This window comes from Marmota monax, unplaced genomic scaffold (assembly GCF_021218885.2).
Source record: "Marmota monax isolate L192 unplaced genomic scaffold, Marmota_monax_Labrador192_F-V1.1 WCK01_AAM20220418_F8-fsc00034, whole genome shotgun sequence".
Taxonomy (NCBI): Eukaryota; Metazoa; Chordata; class Mammalia; order Rodentia; family Sciuridae; genus Marmota; species Marmota monax.
Genome location: NW_026693934.1, coordinates 13,789,872 through 13,815,309, shown reverse-complemented (window position 1 = coordinate 13,815,309; position 25,438 = coordinate 13,789,872). Strand labels below are relative to the sequence as shown.

At 35.5% G+C, this 25,438-nt stretch overlaps 1 protein-coding gene across 1 annotated transcript in view; it reads left to right on the top strand.

Annotated features, from left to right (window-relative positions):
• Window positions 1–25,438, top strand: part of Cntnap5 (contactin associated protein family member 5) — an 824,707-nt gene that overhangs the window by 770,095 nt on the left and 29,174 nt on the right. The gene's annotated exons all lie outside the window — the stretch shown is intronic.

Below are 25,438 nucleotides of genomic sequence, written 5' to 3'. Positions count from 1 at the left end.
AATAAACTTAACACAAGAAACTTGCTTCTTATGAAATTGTGTTGGAATTTAGTGTGGATTTTTCTGAGGCCCTTTTGGAATGACTCCTTAGCAGTTCTGATTGGAGTAACACAGAGCTATGGGGAGTTGTTTATTACCTACTGTTGAGAGCAAGAGTCCAGAAGCCACAGTGGCTACAGTACAGCATATCAACTTGCAAGAGACAGGAGGTCTTGGAAAAATGGCTGCAGAGTGTGCCCCATGCTACCATAACTGCTCAACAGTGAAAGAATTGATAAAGAAGGGAAATGATTCCTATTTCACTGGCCTTCTAAACTGAGAAAGAGTATATAATTTCCAGGACAAAATGTGGATCCAGAAACTTAAGTGTATTAAGTCTAGAAAACATCGGTTTTAGTTTCCCAAGTGACAGCTAAATGAACCAATCAATAGTAAGAAAATTCTGGATATACTGTTGTTTGTGTCTTATCCTATTTCCCCCTCTTCATTATTATATTTTCTGTAGATACTGTTTATATTTTTATTTACTAACACTGTCACTAGCTTTTTATTTCCAATTCCTTCCTGTGTCTCAGAACTTTTTACTTTCTACCAGATTTGATTTTCTTTTTTCTGAAATAAATCCATTCAATTATCTCTTTCCTGTGTCAAGGTTCCTTGACTGTCAATTTTATCTGGAAAAGAAAAAAAAAAAAACGTTTCATTTCACCTTCATTCTCAGAAGATAATTTTGCTAGACATGCCATTCAACACTGAAGGAGATTTTTTTCCTCAGATTTTGAGAAAGTGTTCAGAGCTGTGATGGAGACAGTCCTGGCTCACATTAGGCACATAACACATATCTTTCTTCAGCTCTGCAATTAGTGATGTCACAATGGTACATTGGTACCTTGTATTGTCGATACTGGGGGGTGCTCATACTGTGGAAATCACAACACTGCATACCAAGATGCTGTATGTCTCTTCCCCCTGAACAGCCAGTTTTAAACATTCACAAACATACCACTTTACCCTTGTCTTCTGGTTTCAGTTGCTACTGCTGAAATGTCTGTCAATTTGTCCTCTGACCACCTCTACCCACACTAAGCTACTTTCAAGGTCACCTCATTTTCTTTGGTCTTCTATAGTTCTATAATCAGATGTCTGGTTGTTAACATTTTTAAGCATCATACTTGATCAGTTAGGCTTCCTGAATCTATTATTTAGTTCACATGCACCTATGTAAATAATTCATATGTATTATTAATCTGTATCTATCCAGGAGTTTTTAAAAATTCTCAACATACCAAATATTTTCTTTAACATTTTCTCTATTTGATTATTTTAGATCTCTATTGGATAATGCTTTTGACTTTCTAATTCTGTCCTCATATCTCTTATTTTCCTCTCATAATGATTTTTACTCTTTGACACAGTAGCTTGCATTCTGGACAATAAACTGGCTTTATCTTCAAATAATTGATCCTTCATGTGTACCAAATGCCGTCTAACCTACTTGATAAGTCATTTTTCATTAATATGTCTTTAATTTCTTCAAGAAACGTGTTGTTCTTTTGCTAAAATGTGGATCCATTAAGATAATTTCTTGCCCTTGCTCATTTCCTCTATTTCCAACTTTTCCTATCTTCAAACATTTCACTAATGGCTATTGAACTTTTGACTCTGCTAATTTCAGTATCTAAGGTCTTGGGGTCTAAATCTGTTACTTGCTACTTTCTAGCACTCTTCCATGGTAACTTGCTTTTACTTGCTTTTATCTCTGTGTAAGTGTGCATGCGTAGACTTGAACTGGTCCATACTTAGTAGAAATTAACTCGTAGTAATCTGGATGCTAAAATATTGGGAAGCTTTCATACAGGTCAGGTTTGTGTTTTTTTTTTTTTTTTTTTTTTTAATGATGCCAAGTGCCAACAGGTGCTATCAGTTTCTCCTTATTATTTTTATTTCTTATTTCCTGAACAGAGGAGGAATATAAATTGGAGTTTCAAATCTCAGTGAAATCAAGCCTCTTGGTAAAAATTTCAGCAGATATATTGATAATTTTAATACAATATATCATTTTGTTACCCTTTGAATTTGTTGTTTCTGTTTGTTTTTCAATTTCAAGCACACCAGATTTAGACAGGATTTTACTTTATCCCGTATTACATTAGATGATTTTTTTTTCTGATCCAGTTTTTCTTAAGTTGAATGTCAAAGTCTTGGTTTCAACATCTTCCCTTTTCAAAGGCACAAAGTTTGAAATTCCAAGTCTTTTCCAATACAACTCTTTTTTTTTTTTCCCTCAGTGGAATGCTAATATTAGTTTTGGTTTACTATCTTGGTTTAACTCTCCTGTCTCTCAAAAAAAAATCAAAAACTCAAATGCACAGGATTTCTCTTTTCTTCCTGAAGCTCAGGAAGGCATTAAAATTATGTGTGTTGGTTTTAATGAAGGAGAATTACATTTTTGATTGTGCAATCTATTAACATTGTCCTATGCTAAGAATATTTTGGACCATCAAGACCTCACTTCAAGCAAATCAGCAGAACCATGATAGGAGAGATCTAACTTTCTCACCACAAAGCTCAGACCTTTTTCATAGTGTCTGATGCTGTAAGGGAAGCTTCAATAATACCTCCTGCCTTTTTTCACTCCATGTATCTTGGTACTATGTGTTGCAAGCCTAGGACCCTTCAACCTATCAAGTTAAATGCACAATGAGAATAATACAATGAAATTTTAAATAAAGGTATTGCATATTTAACACCTTGGTATTTTTTTCTGATACTTTGTGATGATCATCAAGCAGGAAAGAGTTGAGAAAGAACTTAAAAAAAAAAGTCATTATTGTTGTAGGGTGGGAGCCCTCTGCCTAGAAATGAATGGACTTCCTTCCCATCCAAACTTCCATTCAACAAGAAGATTTGGAGTCATGACTGTGCTCGACATTTTTGGTCTGTGAAAGTTCTATAGCAGAATGTGAGGCTCCTTATTAAGGAGGAATGTTATTTCTGGAACCATTAGAAAGCAAAAGAACCAAGACCCATGCTCCAGAGAGTAGAATGGATAGGGAGGGAATAGGAAGGAATGGTATAGAACCAGATAACTAGAATACATGCCAAATGCAACCTCACTCTGTAATTTTACAAAATTACTTTGTAGGACATTTTCAACTATAAAGTAAGGATTTACAAGCATTTTTCATTATAGACACTAAGAGAAAAATGTATAGAAAATTTGTCTGTTTTCTTCAGAACCACTAATAGCATTCCACTGTAAAACAGAACCAACTTTGTTTATTTTCTTCTCATAAGAGGAAAGAGCAATTCTCTATTCTAGAGTATTCTAGAGGACGGTGACTTAGTATCATTCTGCACCAGCCTTGGTGCTTCAAATATGATATATAAAAAAGCTTCTTTTGTGAGGATTCTTATGAGGTAGACTTGTCCATGAAAAGAGCAGAGGCCATCATCTATGCCAAAACTGTATTGTTGGTTCTCTATGAATGTTGGTAATAATCTATAAGAAGATTCGAATATTGCTAAGTCTAAGGTCTTTGTGTATGTGTGTGTTGGGGTGGTGTTACTGACATTCCTTTACTTCCAAGGGGAATTACTTGGTTCTGATGAACTCTGTCAGTGAGATTAAGAGAAAGTAACATGAGGGGGGGTGGTGAATATGAGAATATATTTACAGAAATCATCCAATTGGAAAAGATCTTTTGTTTCTGGAAATTTACTTTATTTGAAAGTATAAATTGGGTGTTCCTCAGATTCAAGAAAAATGTAACATCTTTGTTTTTAGGTCTTTAAGGTGTAATTTGTTCCTATCACAGGAACATGGAGAGTCAGATTTTGGAATCCAAAAACCTTGAAGCTTCTAAAAGAATGTTTTTGTTGTTGTTGTTTTTAGTTCTTTAGTTTTTGTGTGTTGTTCTCTTTTTTATTTTTATTTTTTTTTTATTTTTTGGTGGTGGTGTAGTTGGGGGTAATGCCTGGGGATTGGTCCCATGACTTTAATCATGCCATTGAATTACAACCCCAAACCTGATTTCTTTTACTGAAGAGTGTATTGTTCAATATGATTGTAAAGTAAAAAATAAGCACTTTTTTGGTGGATTTCAGAATTCCAGAATTCATTATTATTTTTCTGAAAGAGAAAATAATATGAGACCTTTTGCTGGTATGCAGATTTAGGAAATAGTTACTTATTAAAATATAGAAACAAGTTAAATATTAGGTGGAAAGTGGAAAATAATTATAATTCTGCGTTTAAACCATAAGTACCATATTCTGAATAGACTAATGTCTATAGGATTTGTACTCAGGACGTGCTGATAGCTTTGTTTCTTTATGCATTCAATGTTTATTAATCCCTTGCCTACATGCCAGTTTGGTAGGTTAAAGCTTACAATTATAAGAGACATTTTCTGCTCTGATTGGTGTTTGCCCACATAGCTTCCAACATTCACTCAATCCTAAAAAGCCAGATAGAAATTGTAAAATAATCCTTTTCAACCCACATAAAACCCATCTAATCAGAAAATTGCAAAGCAATCTGTGAGCACTTATGTATGCTTTTGGTCTGTTAAGGTGATTTGAGTTCTAGTTGTACCTATTGAAGAGCAGGGTTGTTTAATTCTTCCCAGACCCTCAGATTTGAGCTTCAAGCCCTCCACAGCATCACAGTACTGTTGAATGAATGAATACCCTGAATGCTCTCCCATTAAAGCTTTTCCCAAGTATCTTGCAGAAGGGAAGGTATGACTGCCAAATGAGAAAACACAGAAGAATTTATACATATAAATAAAAGATGTGGCCTTCAATGTGTTCATTTGAGAAGACCATACTCTAATACCTTTTTGATTATGTGCACAGCTGGGGTGTTCTTATGATTCAAATCTGGTCCAGTCAATATTAAATTGAAAAATAAAATTAGAGTGAAAGATGTTCAGTTTTGTAGGGACAAACTGATGTGGATATCTCTTTCTGTCCCGTAATTACTGTCATGCAACTCTGATGCATTTATCTATTCTGTACTTCTCCACTGGTAAAATGAGAACATAATTCATTGGATATATAGAACTCTGTAAGGATTCTATAAGATTTTATATTCAAAGTACTTGGTATTTAGTATTTACTCAATAAATGTTAGTTTCAACAGTTTTTGAGTATCAAAGACTGAAGAACATAAAAAAGAACTGATTCACTTCCATTGTGTCTGAAAAGTAACTACAAAGGTAAATTCTAAGGATATGTGCTCTTAATGGGCAGTTCTGAAACATGGTGAGTTGTGAAGACGTGAATATGATTCACTGTCAATTAGCACTGTCCCAAGGGTAGATCAAGTTCTTCCCAGCATAAACAATGACAGCAAAAAGAGCCTATCATGCTTGATGAAAATGAGAGTTTCAAGGCATATGATTCTGCTGAAGTTAAAAGCTCCAGTATCCTCATAATCCAACTCCTTGTCAATCTGTCTGTTTCCCACTCCCTTCTTTGACTCTGCTTACCTCTTTGTGGAGTTTCATTCTCAGATAGGATTTCAGTGGTACATAATAGAACAATCAGCAACTCCAGTCTTAAATACTACCAGTTCAGCATCCCATATGGAAAGAAAGCCTTTCATTTTTAAAAGTGATAGTAAGTTCTGGGTTTGAGTTTTTGAAGAGCAATTTGTGCTGACTGACAATCACAGACTGTTACAATGTGCAGGTGTTTGAGATATTCAAAACAATAGAATACGGGGCCTGAATTATCTTCCCGCTACGGTTCTACAGGGGAAGAAGTTGACTCAGTGTTAGCCACCTTTGTTGAAAACAAGGACAGGTTATTTCTCAAAAGGAAGTTGAGATGCATTACTGGAGAGAGGTGGACTGTGAGAGGGGGAAAAAATAACAACAACCAAAATCCAATAATATCACAACTTTTCTCATTTGCATTTTGCTGTCTTTTTCAAGCAGGAGAAAAGGGGACAAAGTTATAGCAATAGGGCAGAGTTATGTATAATCTTGGGAAAGGATTGTGCTTATGTGCAGCAACAGTCAAAATGTGAATGTGGTGCAATAGAAAAACATAACAGTTTAGAGATACTCCTTGGAGAAATGCGTGCTACTTCCTTTGAACACATTTGTAGTTCCATAACACTCCAAAGATATAATTTCATTTAAATACATAGGTGTCTTTAATAATATTTTGCTTTGTTTATGGCCATATATGGATCCTTAGGAAATAAATAGATCCCCAAACTACTGACTGTGTCTTAGATTATAATATAGTGTAATTGTTTTACATTGTGTCCAAATAATTCTTAATGATACCATTTTTCTGAGTAATAAAATACTTCACATGCTTTAATGTAATCTGACCGTCTGCACCATGAAGTAAATGGTGTGTTTTAAAAGCATCCTGAAATATGATATTTCAGGATTTATCCCAACTTCTCAATATACGTGTCTTGTATTTTCTACTTTATAGATAACCAATGATGGATTGCAACTGGGTTATATAGGATTTTTGTTATTATTTCTTTTCAAAATAATGAACTGTATTTTTCCCCATGGAGAAGCTCAATAGATGATTTAGTTTCTCCTCATGTAACAGAAAGGTATGTTATCTTCTGATTTAAGATGCGATTTTATTTCTGTTTCTTAAATGAATCACTTCATGATAGAAGCACAGGCCTCCTCCATACTCGGCTGCTCTATAAAAGTTGACTGTTTTTTTTTCTAAGAGCAAAAACAGTCTCTGAACAGCATGCCCTTGAGTTACTTATTTGATATCCTCACTTGTCTGTTCTGTGTTACTAACAGGTTAAAAAATGAGTGAAGCAAAAGTATCGATATGTTGCTTCCAAATACAGAATGTCCTTAGCTAGGTGGAGCAATTGCAAATCCATTTCTAAGAGGGGTGGCCTTGCAAAGAAGTGCCAGACTTACCATCTTTGCCTGTCTGATTTAGGAAAGGATGGTTTGTATGGTTGACCAGAACGTACGGAGCATGACTGTTATTGATAAAAAGTTCAAATTAATTGTCTTCAAACAAAATTATTGATCATTACTATGGGTCACATAATGTGGTTGGCCATATTGATACTGAAACAAATGAACAAGTAAAAAATCTCTGCTATAAATCTTGCTTAACTTAAAAACTATTTTTCTCAAAGGAGTACTATCAGGGTATGATTAAGAATATGAAAGTTCTCCAAGGATAAATACTAGGTTTTTTTCCCACTATAACCAAATAATAAGACTAATACTGGCATAGAGTTTATGATACATTAATACTAAGATTATAATAAAACAGAGTAGTTATTATTGGTATTGTTATTTAATAGTATATTGCTTTGTGCCAGGTCTAAGCTTGTTTTTAGGTTAACTTCTTTTTGATCACATCCACCCAGGGAGATAGGTACTATCATTACTTATACTTTACAGATGAGAAAGTTGAGTCATAGATGACTTGCCCAAAGACAGGAGCCTGGTAGTGGCAGACCTGGCAGGGAAAGGCAGACACTGTAAGTCGGATTCCATATTCCCAGTCAACCCTGCCATAGTTTGTTTTTTAAGGAAAAACACGAGGAATTACAAGGAGAACACATTGCCTTTTCCTGCATCAAATGTTTGTCTATTCAGACTTAATGGGTTTATAGGAAAAGGAAGAGTGAGGCTTAGTCACGAAGAGGGTGTAGCATGTTTCTTATAAGTCAGTCTTTGGAATCAGCCCTGGGTTCATACTCCAAGTCCACTATTGACTAATGTGACTAAACAAATTGCTTAATTTGCTGAACTTTAGCTATCTCAATTAAAATACAGGCATAAGGTGAAAATGTAGAAGGTATACCTGACATATATTAAAATCTCAATAAATATATTGCAAGAACAATACTGAAGGATGATGATGATGATGATAAAGAAAAGAGATGCTCCCTCATCCAACCCTTTCCTTTTGAGAATGACATTTGTCTCCCATTGTGTTTCAGAGTAAGTATGTCCCATAGGGGAGAAAATATATGTCCTCTGTATTCTTGTATAATGAAACTGGATTTCCCTTTCTTTCCTGCTATGAGGGAGTGAATGGATGCAACAATGTGTGCTCTTGCCTCCCGTTGAAAGAAGCAAATAGTAGAAGCAGACAATATTCAGTTTCTGATAAGGTCATCTAACTCTACCTGATGTTATTTAAACTTAAGTTCTCAGGAGCTAAGCTGCTGGTAGTCTATAACAGTTTGATACTTGGTAGGTCAACTGAGCTTAAATTTATAAAATCTAAGCCAGACTTGGTGGTGTACACTTAAAATCCCAGCAACTTGGCAGACTAAAGCAAGAGAATACCATGTTCAAGGTCAGTCTCAGCAATTCAGTGAGGCCCTAATCTCCAAATAATTTAATAAAATAAAAAAGGAATGGGGATGTAGCTGAATGGTAAAGTGCCCCTGAGTTCAATCCCTAGTATCAAAAAAAATCATAAAATCTGATCTGGTATTTGAAGATATCAATCATTACTTTCCCCTTCTCAGAATGGGGTAATCATAAAATTGCAAAGAACTTATGGCTTTATTCTTCTTGCTACAATATTGGCAGGTACATATTAAGTGTTCAGTATGTTTACAAAAATTTTATATATGCACTATATAAAACATTATATATATAAAAATTTATATATATACATTTATGTATATATATATATATAAATTTTCATATATATATATATATATATATATATATATATATATATGCAGTAGTAACCTGAAAAATTATTTACACATTAATGGCCCCAATACCATGCAACTGCTTGCCACTAGGTTTTAGATGAGACTCTCCAGGCTCCCTCTATGCTATCTTTTCTTCTTACAATGGTATGTGTTTCTAAGTCGGAAAATGTATGTGTTTGGAATCTGGTAACTCTGACCTCAAATTCTATGAAGGTCACTTGCTATTTATGCCACTATTAACTTGAGCTCTTTGAGCCTTAGTTTCCTCATCTGTAATGTAGTGGTCATACTTGCTTTATGGATTTCTTATGAAGATGATAGATAAAACATGTAAAATATCTAGCACCTAGAAATATTTACAGACAGAGGCTATTGTTAATAAGATCATGCAACCATGCTGCCTATTGATTTTCTTTGGTTGATATTCCTCTTCCTTGCCAATGGCACTGCTATTGACCTGTTTGCCCTTTGCCTGGGGAATCTGGAACGGTATTATAAATGTCATTGCTGACAAGGTAATGGAGAGAAGAGGGTATGGATAAGAGTAATGAACTCCCTGTAACTGTCTTGTAGAGACATCTCCCAAGCTTGTTGAGAATAGAAGCACTTAATTGGTTAGAAGCTAAACGAAATGGATAGAAAACAAAGATCAGAATTTTAGATGCCTTCCCATGGGGAAGAAGAGGGAATCAGAGGCTCAGGAAGATGGTGTGGCCATTGCTCACTCATTGACTCTACTGAAATTTTGTTTTTGCAGAATATCATTAACTAAAATAGACTGAATATTAAAATTGGTTAAAGTACCATGAAGTCCATTTCACTAAGGAGTTGTAATATCTTTTCATCATCTTCTAAAAGAGATTTGCCTTGTGTCCCCAGATTTTTTATTTTCCATTTCCACAATTGTTATTACCAGTTATCAGTATCAGAGTTAGGGTCTGATGGTTAATATTCTAAAGTTTCCTACTGTTTGGTTATTAAAGATTCACAATGCCTGTTTCCCAATGGATAGAATAAATAAGTAAATCATTATATGTAAAAAAAATTTCTCACTTGAGTTCATTTCTTTAAAATGAACTACTTTCTGCTCTAATCAATCCAAAGATTTGGATATATGCTTTAATTTGCTCATTATTTCCTCACCATTTTCAAAGTACACCTATTGAATATATTCTTTGGATAGGGATTGCCTCTCTTAAAACATAAACATAACATAAATACTTGTTATTAGGAAAATTACCCCCTAGAATTATTTGTAGATAATTAATTTACTGTATGTCTCTTAAACATCTATGATAGGAAGGCAAGGTAAAAGTATGAAAATTTTAAATAGGTATGGCCTATGGGGCTTTGTTACTAAAAAACAAAACCCATCTATGGAGATATGATACTTACTTAACAATCATAATATGAGTAGTTTTGATAAATGATATGCAGATTTGATGTGCTTAGGGTTAATAAGAAAGAGAGACCTTGTGTCTTAGTTTGTTTACTGCTGGTACAATACAATACCACAGGCTGATAACTTATAAGCAATAAAAACCCAACAGCATGGAACTAGCATCTGGTGAGGGCCTCCAGGCTGAATCATAATATGGTGACAGGGCAAACACACACATATGAAAAGGAAAGGAAAACTGAATGTAATGCTTCCTTTCTATCAGAATAACCCACTCCCAGGATAAGTAATTCACTTCTACAGTGACATCACTAATTCATGAATGAAATCATTCACTTCTGCAGTAACATCACTAATTCATAAATAGACATAAGAAATTCCATTCATGAAGCCTGTTATGCTAGGAGTATGGTTTATAACTTAAGGATCCATATATGTTGAAGGTTTGGGCTGGGTGCAGTGGTGCCTGCCTGCAATTCTAGCAGCTTGGGAGTCTGAGGCAGGGTAATTGTGAGTTCACAGTCAGCCTCAGCAACTTAGTGAGGCCCTAAGCAACTTAGCAAGATCCTGTTTCTAAATAAAATATAAATCAGTGGTACTTAACCAGTGAGTCACATCTTAAGTCCTTTTTTTATATTTTGTTTGGAGACAGTATTTCAATAAGATGCTTGGGGCCTTTCTGGGTTGCTAAGGCTGGCTTTGAACTTATGATACCCCTCCTCATCCTCTAGAGCCACTGGAATTATGGGCTTGTACTAGTATGCCCATCTTATTGTGTCATTTTTTAAAAATTATGCTAGCAAGGCAAAAGTGGTATTTTACATGTTGTCCAAGAAAAGTATATTTCAGAAGTAATTCCAGTCTTAAATGTGTTATGCCCCAGTGTTGTGATACGCAAATATGTCACTTCAAAAACTTATATTTGTAAATACATATTTATAACATCAAAAATTAAATACAATATAAAATAAAGGGCTGGGGAGGTGTCTCAGTGGTTAAGTGCCAATGGGTTTAATCCCTTGTACAAAAAAAAAAAAACAAAACAAAAAAAAAAAACAGAAAATGAATATTAAAAACACAGTTTGATCTCCAACATCTATATAATGTTGCGAGGCAGAAGCTTCCGGAGGTGAGATCTAATGGGAGGTCTATAGGTTCAATGTAGGCATTGCCCTCAGAGGGAATTTTTCTATGGACCTGGTTAGTTTTTGAGAGAATGTCATTTTAAAAGCATGAGCCTGGACCCACCTAGTCTGCCTTTGGCTTCTGATTTCAGAGGTAACTGTTTTCTCTCACACATGCTCTGGCCCCTACTACCCTGAACAATGTAATGCAACTGAGAGTATCCCAGACAGAACAAAATCAATGCTAGCATCTTGTCTGTGAAACTCCAAAGCCAAATAAACCTCTTTTTCATAAGTAGCTTGTCTCAGATAGTTTATAATGGTGACCGAATGCTGATTAATACAAGACCAGGGAATTCATGACTTAGTCACCTCTTAAAGATCCTATAAGGAAAACATGCATGTTGAGATAGGAGGACATTACAGAAGACATACAGTGCTCTGCAAAAAGAATCCAAATTTTACTGTGTAGGTCGGAGAAGAAGTCAAAGAGAACTCTCATGGGCAGAACAACTGTTGTAAGTCTCTCTTGTGGATATCAAGTAGGATGGAGAAGAAAGAGACTTGGTGTGGAGGGTATGTAATAGCTATCCTTTAAGAAGGGAACAAAAGAGTCTAAGTGGGGAGGTTCAGGTGACAGATATGAAATAGAAATTGGAAAACTTGGATAATCAATTGAGTAGGAAAACAGAAATGGAAGCAACAATAGGAATGGAAAAGAGGTGTAACTTTGGCCAGTCAATCCAAATGGAAATCCCACAATCCTGGTCTGGCCTGCATCAATGTTTACTAAAATGGGGCACACATTATAAGGGATGATGATACTGAATTCTTTTTCCTGCTTCTTAAGCCAGCTCTGCAGCCTGCTCAGCAGCTTGTGGATTTGAGAAGTGTTTTTTTTTTTTTTTTTTTAGAGAGAGAGAGAGAATTTTTTTAATATTTATTTTTTAGTTTTTGGTGGACACAACATCTTTGTTTGTATGTGGTGCTGAGGATCGAACCTGGGCCTCACACATGCCAGGCGAGCACGCTACCACTTGAGCCACATCCCCAGCCCGAGAAGTCTTTATCATTAAGGACAGGAGGGAGAGAAGCATATCAGATTGTAAAGAAGAGAGAGTTCCACTTGGAATCCTGGAAAATCATAGAGGGGATTTTGACATTAGTTCACAGTTGCATGAGACCTACCCTTCCTCAACTCAAATTTGTTCCCATTTCACTGACTTATATTTCTTTTCTGTATATATTGCAGCTTCCCTAGGAAAGGGAATACTCCCTAGGAAAGGGAATACTCTGTGTGAATGCAGAGATTCTTTGTTATCCATAGTCTTATTATTCCTACCTGGAAAGAAGACCTTGGTGCTCTGCTTATGATTCAGATCTATTTTACAATGCAGTTCTTTTGATTAGTGCATTACAGACAAAATACCTGTTTCCACCACAGAAGAAAAGTGTCTGTGTTTGTATTGCTGATTTTAGAATCCATGTTAGGGTGACCACTCATTCTGATTTTCCATGTAATAAAGCATTTTTAGGGACATATGATTATTGGTGCTAAAACTAAAAGTCCTTGGCAAGCCAGGACATTAGCCACCGTTTACCATGCTCAATGTAGGGATTTTGAATAGTTTAATAGAAGTGGGGTCAGAGTTTTGAATGATAGGTGAGCAACTCTTTTTTCTCATGATTTTCAAAGTGACAGCTGAATATAGCTGCCCCCATCCAAGATGGTATGTGATGAGTTGACCCAGGTGAGGCTGAGGAAGGATTTAAAGTAAACCAGTCAGCTTACTGAATAGCATACACTGAGTCCTTGCCAGGGTGCAGAACACAGTATCCAGGTGTGCCGAATTGATAGAATAAGAGCATGAAGGCATTTCTTCTCTTAAAAGGCCAGTGGTCTGAGTGTGGAAAACAAACTTGGGTGCAAATAGTTAATTATGGAACCATTTATATTTAGAATGTAAAAATTCTATTCTAAGATTATAGAGAAAGGATAAATCAAAATAAAACTGTCAGTAACCAGGATGCTGTTCTGCTACCCATCCTAGGTAGAGGGTCAGCTCCTTTTACCCTAGTAGAGGGTCAAGTTCTTGAATGAAGGAGGCACATCAATTGTAGCTTATGCATAACAGTGGTGTCTGGGCTGGATAATATCTAGGTGTCAAGTGCAAATCACTTCAGTTGCTCTAGATTTCTAAACCGGAAGTCCTGCATCTATCATTCATTCTAACAAGAGCTCACATTGTCTTGGGACCTGTGGGGGCTACTTTGGCATATTGTGAAAGGTAGGCAAGGGCTTTGTTCATGCATTTATGTCTAGTGCTATTCCCCAAATATGTATCAATAAATCTTTTATACATGGAGACAGGAAGACAAAGTCTTGGAGATTAATATTGAGCTTCAAGTTTGAATTATCTTTTCTTATCACTCTGAGTATATTAATAGCCTCTGTGTGTATGTTTGTGTGTCCATGTACATGAGAATATTACTTTCTCATTGCTTTGGAGAAATCCATGAGAGGAGAGAATTTTCAAGAAAAAGAGGTCTGTTTAGACACATGAGTGCACACGTGTCTTTGTGCATGTATATCTTTATATATACATAATTGTGTGTATATGTTTGTGTGTGTGAATACAGATGTGTGTGTCCATGTGTATGTGGCCTTTGTTTTGCTTATCGCTGCACATTTTCTTTTCCCAAGTTTTTTTTTTTTTTTTTTTCTCATTTAAGTCACTGGGTCTCATTCCCTCATTTGAGGGTTTCCTCAAATTTCCATGCCCTGGAATAGTCTGCTTATGTTTCAGAATGAGTTTGGCCAGATGCCTTGACTGGGATCTACCCAGAAGAAGAGAAAGGAGTCTCTAATTAGAGGAACTCCACAATCTTTTTCTTTAGGCCATTCTTGGGGGCAGGCAGATTTCCTAGGAAAGACTTTCCAATCTCTGGCTTAAAGAGGGAAGGTTCTGAAGTTCCTGTTGGGGAACAGAGTCATGTCCAGGATTTCAGTATCTTCTGAGTAAAAGCCCTTTCATTTGTCATTTTTCAGTTCACATCCTTGACTTTAGCTATGAGTGTTTTTTTTTTTTTTCACCTGTCATATCCCTGCAGTGTTATGACACTTAGATTTATTCTTTTCTCCAAAAATATGGGTATGTCAGGTTATAAAGTGGACTGTTTAGAACTATTTCATTTTCCTCTAAGATTTCTATCTTGTGAGGAGACTGTGAAGAGTTGACTGAGAGAGGACTAAGGACATTTAGATGACAGACCTCCTAGTTTTACAACCCACCTTTGTCAGTCAGAGTTCAAACAGTGAAGCACAATCAGTAGTGATCATGCACTGTGACTTACTGTCCAGAATTAGTTCCTGTGGTTATGGAGGCTGGGGATAATATCTGCAATCTATAGCTCGAGAACACAGGAAGTGCAGGCTGAAGCTGGAATTTCTTCTTCAGGGAAGTTTGAAAATCCACCCTGTTATAAAGGACTTGAACATGCTGGAACTTGACCCACCCATATTACCTAGGATGATTTTTCTTACCTAAAGTCAACTGATTATGAACTTTAGTCACAAAATACCTTCATAGCAATGCTTGTGATTAGTCCTTGATTAAGCAACAGGAGACTGTATCCTATTTAAGATGACACATGACCCATCAACAGATCTTTACATCACACTCTGTTTTTTCTTATTAAGGTGAAATCCACAGGAGATAAAATTAACCATTATAAAATCAACTACCTTGATTTGACCATTATATACTCTATATAGCATCAAGTTACCTCACTATATCCTATAATGTGTACAATTAATTTAGTAATTAATAAAATAAATTTAATTTTTTAAATTAGAAATATGCAACTCAATGGCATTTAATTCAATTACAATTTTGTGAAACTATTACTTTATCTACAAAACATTTTCATCATTTACAAAGGAGACCCCATACCCTTAAACAGTCACTCCCCATCCCTCCCTCTTCTGAAGCTTTGAAAAGCATTAATCTTTTTTCTGTGTGTTTTGCTTTTCCTTTTCAGAACATTTCATATAAATAGAATCATACAACTGGGGAAACTTTTGTGTCTGACTTCTTTCACTTAGGATACTTTTGAGGTTTATAACATTACTTTAAATGTCAGTACTTCCCTCCTTCTTATGAATGGATAATATTACATTGTATGCACTATAATGTATTTTTAATGCATTTAGTATTTGATGGACATATGGGTTATTTCCACTTTGGCTATTGTAAATAATGTTACAGCAAACATGTGTTTACCTGTATCCATTTGAATACCTATTTTAAATTCACAAGTGTGGCTGTGAAGGTATTTTGTAAATGAAATTCATACTCAGTCGACTTTAGGTAAGAAAAACTATCCTAGGTAATCTGACAGGATCTGGTTTCTTTGGAAAACCATGAATACCCAAGGCTTAAGTGAGTGGGATCAATCCAGCAAATCTTCACTTATAACCTATGTTTCCCACATTCTCATTCCCCTCCTTATCAATACAAGAGAATCTTCAAAGATAACTCCTGGTTGATTTATTCTTTTAAGTACCTGCCTTTGTGTGTCACTGAGAAACCAAACATACTACTAAATGTTACACTATTAAACCTGAAATATCACTTAGGATAAGAAGAGTCACTGTGTACCATTTCATGGTCTTTCTCCAATCCGTGGTTCAAGGATATGTTGTTAGCCCCCCAACTGATGATAAGCAGTAGGTGCACAGGCAAAAATGTCTTTGTGCTCACAGAGCTGTGTGACACTGAGCAGCTGCTAAAACTCTCTTGGCTGTGAATTCATCCTCTTTGAAATGTCAGGGACTGCCAGGTGATCTTTGAAGTTTATTCTAGTTTTGAACATCCTGTGATATTGTGATATATGGAAATTTGATGAAATTTGACTTTGAAAATCCAAAGCAGACCCTAAAGTCATATTTAATTTCATTTTTAAAAAGGGTAAAAAAAAAAGAAAATTGAAAGTCAATTTTGCCGACCTAAATTGGTGAATTTCTAGGTTACAAGAAAACCTACTTTTCCATTTCTGTTGAAAAAGAAATTGAGCTTGGTGATATTCCCAGTTAAAATACCAGCTTGCACTCAATAATTGTATGAAGGAGAAGTATGGGTATTTTATGATATATGTTTTGTTTTTTTTAAGCTTGTGTAACTCCAAACTCTCCTTGCCTTATCCTCATACCTGAATGTGCTCTGACCACACACTCTGAGTTCCCATGGAAGAAATCTTTCAATTGACTGCCTATTGCAAACACAGGCCCAGGCACTTGACTGTCTGCAATCTCTTGCTCTCTCTTGAATTATATCATTACTTTGGTGTGTAGAAGTATCTAGTCACACCTCATCTTTTTCCTCTGTCTTCACATAGTGGAGAGAGTATGGAATTTGGAGGTATATGCCACCAGTTTCCACTGAACTTATTTATACAGCATCATAGTTTTGTCAATCCTTAAACCTTCTGGATAGGAACTTCTAATTCATAGAATTTCATCAACTTAAATTATGAAAGCTCATAGTTTCATTTTAAGGGCAGCAGTGTGAAGGAATTTAGGACTCAAGGTGTTGGCCTTGCCAGGGCTTAAAAAAAAGGAAGAAAGATATCCAGAGAGCTGAGATAGTGAACTAGACTCAGGGCTTTCATTCAGCCTTGTGCTCTCTGGTAAAAGGTGCACTTGAAGAATACTCAGGAATTCTGATTCTTTTAGAAAATCATAGTGCTAGCTTTTCTGTGGCCAAAAAGTTTTTCATAGGTAGCATTTATGTTCATCTTGCATCCTGTCATCTTTTTTTTTTTAATTTTAGTTACTCTTTCTTTATTTTGGTTTATTTTATTTTATTTTTTTGTGATTAAAAAGAAATTGAGCTTGGCAATATTTTATACCTTTTCTTTTTACTCTAATTTGTTATGTATGACAGCAGAATATATTACAATTCATATTACACATATAAAGCATGATTTTTCATATCTCTGGTTGTACACAAAGTAGAGTCACACCATTTGTGTCTTTATACATGTACTTAAGATAATGATGTCCATCTCATTGCGCCATTTTTCCTACTCTCATTCCCCCACCTTTCCTTTCCCTCCCCTTTGCTCTATCTAGAGTTCTTCTAATCCAACTATGCTTCATCCCCTAACCCCATTATGAATCAGCCTCCTTATATCAGAGAAAACATTTGGCATTTATTTTGGGGGGATTGGCTAACTTCACTTAGCATAATATTTCCAATTCCATCCATTTACCTGCAAATGCAATGATTTTATTCTCTTTTAATGATGAATAGTATTCCATTGTGTTTATATACCACATTTTCATTATCCATTCATCAACTGAAGGATATGTAGGTAGGTTCCACAGATTGTGAATTGTGTTCCAATAAACATTGATGTGGCTGTATCCCTGTAGTATGCTGTTTTTAAGTCCTTTGTGTATAGACCAAGGAAAAAGATAGGTAGGTCAAATGGTGGTTCCATTCCCAGTTTTCCAAGCAATCTCCATACTGCTTTCCATATTGGCTGCACCAATTTGCAGTCCCACAAGCAATGTATGAGTGTGCCTTTCCCCCATATTCTCACCAACACTTATTGTTGTTTGTGTTCTTAACTGTTGCCATTCTGACTGAAGTGAAATAAAATTTTACAGTAGTTTTGATTGGCATTTCTCTAATTGCTAGAGATGTTGAAAAGTTTTTTCATATATTTGTTGATTGATTGTATATCATCTTCTGAGAAGTGTCTGTTCAGTTCGTTGGCCCATTTATTGATTGGGCTATTTTTTTTTGGTGTTAAAATTTTTGAGTTCTTAAAATTTTTTTTTAGTTCTTTATATGGCCTAGAATTTAGTGCTCTATCTGATATGTGTGTGGTAAACATTTGTTCCCAAAATATATGCTCTCTATTCACCTAACTTATTGTTTCTTTTGCTGGTAAGAAGCTTTTTTAGCTTGAGCTATTCCATTTATTGGTTCTTGATTTTAATTCTTGTGCTATAGGAGTCTTATTAAGGGAGCTGGGGCCTAATCCCACATGATGGAGATTAGGGCCTGCTTTTTTTTCTATGAGTTGCACGGACTATAGTTTAATTCCTAGGCTCTTGATTCACTTTGAGTTGAGTTTTGTGCATGGTGAGAGATAGGGGTTTAATTTCATTTTGTTGCATATGGATTTCCAGTTTTTCCAGCAACATTTGTTGAAGAGGCTATCTTTTTTCCAATGTATGCTTTTGGCACCTTTGTCTAATATAAGATAATTGTAATTTTATGGGTTAGTCTGGGTGTCCTCTATTCTGTACCATTCATCTACAAGTGTATTTTGATGCCAATACCATGCTATTTTTGTTACTGTTTCTCTGTAGTAAAGATTCAAGTCTGATATACTGATGTCACCTGCTTCAATCTTCTTGCTCAGGATTACTTTAGCTATTCAGGATCTCTTATTTTTTCCAGATGAATTTCATGATCTTTTTTTTTTCTATTTCCATGAGGAATGTCATTAGGATTTTGATTGGAATTGCTTTATATCTCTATAGTGCGCTTGGTAGTACGGTCATTTTGACACTATTAATTCTGCCTATCCAAGAACAAGGTAGATCTTCCCATCTTCTAAGGTCTTCTGTAATTTTTTCTTTAGCATTCTGTAGTTTTTGTTGTAGAGGTCTTTCACCTCTTTGGTTAAATTGATTCCCAGATATTTTATTTTTTTGAGGCTATTGTAAATGGGATAGTTTTTTTCTTTCCCTTTCAGAGGATTTGTCACTGATATACAGAAATGCCTTTGATTTAAGGGTGTTGATTTTATATCCTACTACTTTGATGAATTCATTATTAGTTTTCTTGTGGAATTTTTTGGGTCTTCTAGGTATAGAATCAAATTATGGGCAAATAGTGCTAATTTGAGTTCTTATTTTTATATGTGTATCCCTTTAATTTCTTTCATCTGTCTAATTGTTCTGGCCAGTGTTTCAAGAATCATGTTAAATAGAAGTGGAGAAAGAGGGCATCCCTGTCTTGTTCCAGTTTTCAAAGAGAATGTTTTCAATTTTTTCTCCCTTTAAAATTATGTTGGCCTGGGGTTTAGCATAGATAGCTTTTATAATGTTGAGATACGTTCCTGTTATCCAAAGTTTATCTAGTGTTTTGAACATGAAGGGGTGCTGTATTTTGTCAAAGGCTTTTTCTGTATCTGTTGAGATGATCATATGGTTCTTATCTTTAAGTCAGTTGATGTGATGAATTATATTTATTGATTTCCATATGTTGAACAAATCTTGCATCCCTGGGATGAATCCCAGTTGGTCATGGTGCACGATCTTTACTGTATTCAATTTTTCAGAATTTTATTGAGAATTTTTGCATCTATTTTCATTAGAGATATTGGTCTGAAGTTTTCTTTCTTTGATGTGTCTTTTCCTGGTTTTGGATTCAGGGTGATACTGGCCTCATAGAATGAGTTTGGAAGTGCTCCCTCTTTTTCTATTTGACAAAATAATTTGAGGACTATTGGCATTAGTTCTTCATTAAAAGTCTTGTAGAATGCAGCTGTGTATCCATCCAGTCCTGGGCTTTTCTTGATTGGTAGGCTTCTGATGGCATCTTCTATTTCATTGCTTGAAATAGATCTGTTTAAATTGTGTATATAATCCTGATTCATTTTGGGCAAATTATATGACTCTAGACATTTTTTGACTTCAATATTTTCTATTTTATTGGAGTACAAGTTTACAAAATAATTTCTAATTATCTTCTGCATTTCTGTACTGTCTGTTTTGATATTTTTCCTTTTTTTCACATATGTTAGTAATTTGAGTTTTCTCTCACCTTCTGTTATCATAGCAAAGGGTTTGTCAATTTTATTTATTTTCTCAAAGAACCAACTTTTTGTTTTGTCATTTTTTTTTTCATTTTTTTGTTTCAATTTCATTTATTTCAGCTCTCTGATTTTAATTATTCCCTATCTTTCACTGCTTTGGTGTTGATTTGTTCTGGGGCTTTGAGATGTAATGTTAAGTCATTTATCTGTTGACTTTTTTTTCTCTTAAGGAATGAACTCCATGCAATGAACTTTCTTCTTAGCACTACCTTCATAGTGTTCCAGAGATTTCAATATGTTGTATTAGTGTTATCATTTACTTCTAAGAATTTTTTAATCTCCTCCTTGATGTCTTTTGCAACCCATTGTTCATGAAGTATCATATTATTTAGTCTCCAGGTGTTGGAGTAGCTTTTATTTTTAATTTTATCATTGTTTTCTAGTTTAATTCCATTATAATCTGATAGAATGCAGGGTAGAATCTCTATTTTTTTGTATTTGCTAAGAGTTGTTTTGTGGCATAATACGTGGGTCTATTATAGAGAAGGATCCATGTGCTGCTGAGAAGAATGTGTATTTGCTCCTTGAAGGTTAAAATATTCTATATATCTCAGTTAAGTCTAAGTTATTGATTCTATTATTGAGTTGTACAGTTTGTTTGTTCAGCTTTTGTTTGGAAAATCTAGACAATGCTGAGAGGTGTGCTAAAATCACCCAGAATTATTGTGTTGTGGTCTACTTGAGTCTTGAACTTGAGAATAGTTTGATGAACGTAGATGCTCCATTCTTTGGGGCATATATGTTTATACTTGTTATGTCTTGCTGGTGCATGGTTCCCTTGAGTAGTATGTAGTGTCTTTCTTTATCCCTTTTGATTAACTTTGGCTTGAAGTCTAATTTATTTGATATGAGAATGGAAACCCCTGCTTGCTTCTGCAGTCCAGTGAATGGTATGATTTTTCCCAACCTTGCACCTTCAGTCTGTGGATGTCTTTTCCTATAAGATGAAACTCTTGGAAGCATAATAATGTTGGGTATTTTTTTGGGGGATGGATCTAATTTGCTAGTCTATGTCTTTTGATTGGTGAGTTTAGGCCATTAACAGTCAGGGTTATTATTGAGACATAATTTGTATTCCCAGCCATTTTTGTTTATTTTTGGCATTTAACTTGACTTGGTTTCTCCTTTGATTGTTTTTCCCTTAGTGTAATACTTTCCTGTGCTGATTTTCATCATTCTTTTTCATTTACTCTTCATAGAATATTTTGCCAAAGATGGTCTGTTGTGCAGGCTTTCTAGTTGTAAATTATTTTAACTTTTCTTTATCATGGAAGGTTTTTATTTTATCATCAAATCCAAAGCTTAATTTTGCTGGATATAAGATTCTTGGTTGACATCCATTTTCTTACAGAGCTTGGTATGTGTTGTTCCACGATCTCTTGGCTCTAAGGGTCTAGGTTGAAAAATCTGCTGAGATACAAATTGGTCTCCCCCATATGTGATCCAATTCTTCTCTCTTGCAATCTTTAAGATTCTATCCTTGTTCTGTGTACTAGGCATTTTCATTATAATGTGCCTTGGTGTAAATCTGTTATGATTTTGTACATTTTGGTGCCCTGTAAACCTCTTGTATTTGATTTTCCAATTCATTCTTCATTCTTGGGAAAACTTCTGATATTATCTCATTGAAGAGATTGTGCATTCCTTTCATTTGAAACTCTGAGCCTTCCTCTATCCCAAAAACTCTTGGATTTGATCTTTTGATGCTGTCCCATAATTCTTGGATTTTCTGTTCATGGTTTCTTACTATCATCACTGGGTGGTCAACTTTATTTTCCAGATTGTATACTCTGTCTTCATTATCTGAAGTTCTGTCTTCCACATGATATAGTCTGTTGGTGATGCTTTCTATTGAATTTTTCATTTGGCTTATTGCTTCCTTAATTTCAAGGATTTCTGAATTTTTTTTCCAGAGTATCTCTTTTTTGAAATAATATTTTGCTACCTATATTTGGTCTCTTATCTCTTTGTTGGAGTGATCAATATTTGCCTATTGTTGCTCACTTAGGTCATTCTTTAATTCAGAGATCATTTTAATTATGAACTTCTCCAACATTTTATCACCTGCTCTGTCCATGGGTTCTGTTATTGTAGTATCTTTGTTTGTTTGGGGCACTTTCCTCCATTGTCTTTTTATGTTGTCTATGTGTTTTCTTTCTTTCAATATAAATCTGAGATATTACAGTTACTACACTATAATCTTATATTATCCATGCATATTATCTGTACTTCACCTTGATATTGGGCTTTCAGACCCTGCAGGTGTCCCTCCATTTATGCTACTACAACTAAAGGTAGTCTCAAAAATAGTGGAAGTATCTTAAGATAGCAGTGGAGGTGTCCCAAGATGGATGCAGCATCTTTCATAGATGGAGCTAAAAGGTTGGGCCTCACACTGTCTTTGAGATACCTGCTCGAAGATGCAGCTGCTTCTAGGCCCTGTCTGTTGTCAAAAGGTAGAGGCTACTGTGTGGGGAAGACTATGGTGACGTCTGCAGTGTCCCAAGATAGAAGTGGGTTAAGTGTGGGCTCCCAGATGCAGGGAGTGGACTCGGATCTACCCTGGGCCTGGGTCCCCCACAGGTTGGTGTAGGCAGATCTGGGCTGGGCCTGAGCTTCAGTGAGAGTCTGCTGGTCCGAGGAGGCGGTCCTGTGCCAGAGCCTGGCTTGTCATCTTGATAAGATGATAATTCCTTTGTATAAGGTTGAGTGGAGAAAATTTAAATCAAGAGAGGGAAAAGAATTTTTATATTTTTAGCTCCGCAAAAAGGGAATAAAAGGGTTAATTTTATATGTCAACTTGAATGGGTCATATGTCCCCTGACATTTAGTCAAACATTATTCAAGTATGTCTATGAAAGTGTTTGTGGATGAAATTCACTTTGGAATTGTTAGAGTAAGGCAGATTACCCTTCCAAATGTAAGTGGTCCTCATCCATTCAATCAGTTGAGGATCTGAATAGAAAAAATAGGTCAGAAGGGAGCAAAGCAAAGGGCACCCCTCTTTCTGCTTGGCTAGTTGAGCTAGATATAGGTCCTTTACTATTGGAATTCAAAGTGAAACATCAGTTTTTCATAGGGTTCTAGTCTGCTGGCTTTTGGACTGGAATTTATACCATCAGCTCTCCAAGGTCTCTAGATTTCTGTGTGTGTGTGTGTGTGTGTGTGTGTGTGTGCGCGCGCGCTCATGCATGCAGATATACATACATGTGTGTGTATATGTATATGTGTTTGTATATACATATATATACACACATACATATACATATATATACACATTGACTTGTTGAAATACAACATTTTAGTAACCTTGAGGAATACTGATTTCATATTTTGAAGTATTGCTCTGTGTTCCCCTATGTCTTACTTCAGATAATGGACAAAAGTCTTAAGTGGTCATAAGCCATGTAAAAACTCTTCCTATGTCTTCCAAAGACGTGAGGGATAAATTAACATACTTTTCTATGGTAGTCAGGCATCTCTCCCACCTCCCCAAATGTTGTCTCTTTCTAAGTCCATTTTGCTCCTTCTGGAGAGAGCTATGTATTCATTAAGCATCTGAGCAGCAAGTACTGAAACTTGCCTGGTTCATAAAGTCAGGAGAAGACAGGGGTAAGTATATGAGCTCTGGCTTTGGAAAGGCTAGGCTCAATCTTCCATCCTAAGACATTGGTAATTTTGCACTTCATATGACCTCAATTTCCTTATCTATAAACACAGGACTCACCATGACTACCTATGTGGATTGTTTTGATGATTATATAATATTGTGAGTACGTATATGTATTATGCATTTATACACACACTGTTTAGCCCAGCACAGTGGCTGCTTGATATTTAGATGCTAAGTAAAGGCAGTTACAGATACAGGATTTGGAAATGGAAATGGAAGAATTTTTGTGAAATTCAACCTGAAAAGAAAACTTGTCACATGGGGACCACCCATGCCTCCTAGAGCTCTCTCTTATACAATGTCTTCACTCCCTGGAATGGTTCCCCAGGAAAAATTCCAATCTGTACAGCCAGGCTCCCAGAAGCCAGAGTTAGTGGGGGTGGGATAGACTAGTAAGTTAAGGTCTCAAAAAGTCAGGATTGTTTGTCTGCTTCATTTTATCTAAGATAAAAAGGCAAACTATGGATAGTTTTAAACAAAAAGGTGAAGAAATTCTTAAATACAGAATTTCCTGGTCTTTTCCTGGAGGGCTTCTTTTTTAAGTTGTTGTTTTATGTTTTTGATTATAGTGTCAAATATTTCTGTAGACGTTTACTCAAAGGCTCCTTTATGACATAGCTGATGCTCACTGATTAAGTTAAATGAAAATATGCTTTACATCTGTTACTGCTAATGCCAATAATTGCTGTGATAAAAATGATAGCAAGTGCTTTTTGTTTGTTTTATTATTATTTCACACAAGGTTTCTTCCTCTTGCTTTTATTACAATATTTGAGTGATTTAAACCAAGATGGTTTTATCTCCACTCTTATCTCTGATGCTTGTAGGTTGCCAGGAGTAAAATATTTCAAAATCAGTCATGTGTTTTTGTATTTAGTGGGATTACTGAGTTTTAGTCAACTATCATTAATTGCATCCCAGCTGTTTTCTCAATTCCATTCTCTTATGTCTGTTGATGGCACAAGGGTAGGACTTTGGGAGGATTAGAAATTACACAGAGAGTTCGTCATAAGTTTGGATTTATTATTTTTATCCTGGTTTGAGAGATGAAGAAATCCAATTTAGTAACTTGTCCACGTATTTTAGCAGATGCTATTGATGCTGTACTCTATTGCCTTCCCTGTACCACTTCCATGCCAGCTCACTTCGAATTTACAAGTCTTCACATTATCCTGGTGGCCATCTCTGTCCAGGAAGCCTGCTTTGCCTATCTATATGGCAGTGCGGAAGTGCCAGGTTTTTGGTGTCTGCTGATAATAATCCTTAGCCAATTACAAGATGAGCTGGTATATTGATATTCCTGCTCGCTCCCATCTATTGGAACAAGAATGATACATGTGATCTCCTTTGGCTCCCAGAGTTGTCCTAGCAAGAGAAAGTGCTCATTGCCCACAATGCTGGTTGGTTTGATAATGTACCTGTTACATTTTCTTCTCATCTGAACTCTTTCATAACCTTGCCAATGCTTTCATCAGTTCTCAGAAAAAAAAATACTTGTGTTCTAAATGGATGCCTTTGAGAATTCAAACTATCACTCCTCTGTTCATTAATTGGCTGACCTGGTATGCAAAATCAGATTTTCCTGACTTTAAAAGTTATGTGTATCCTGCTATACCATGTATTTTTAAATAAAAAGCATGTAAGTTATA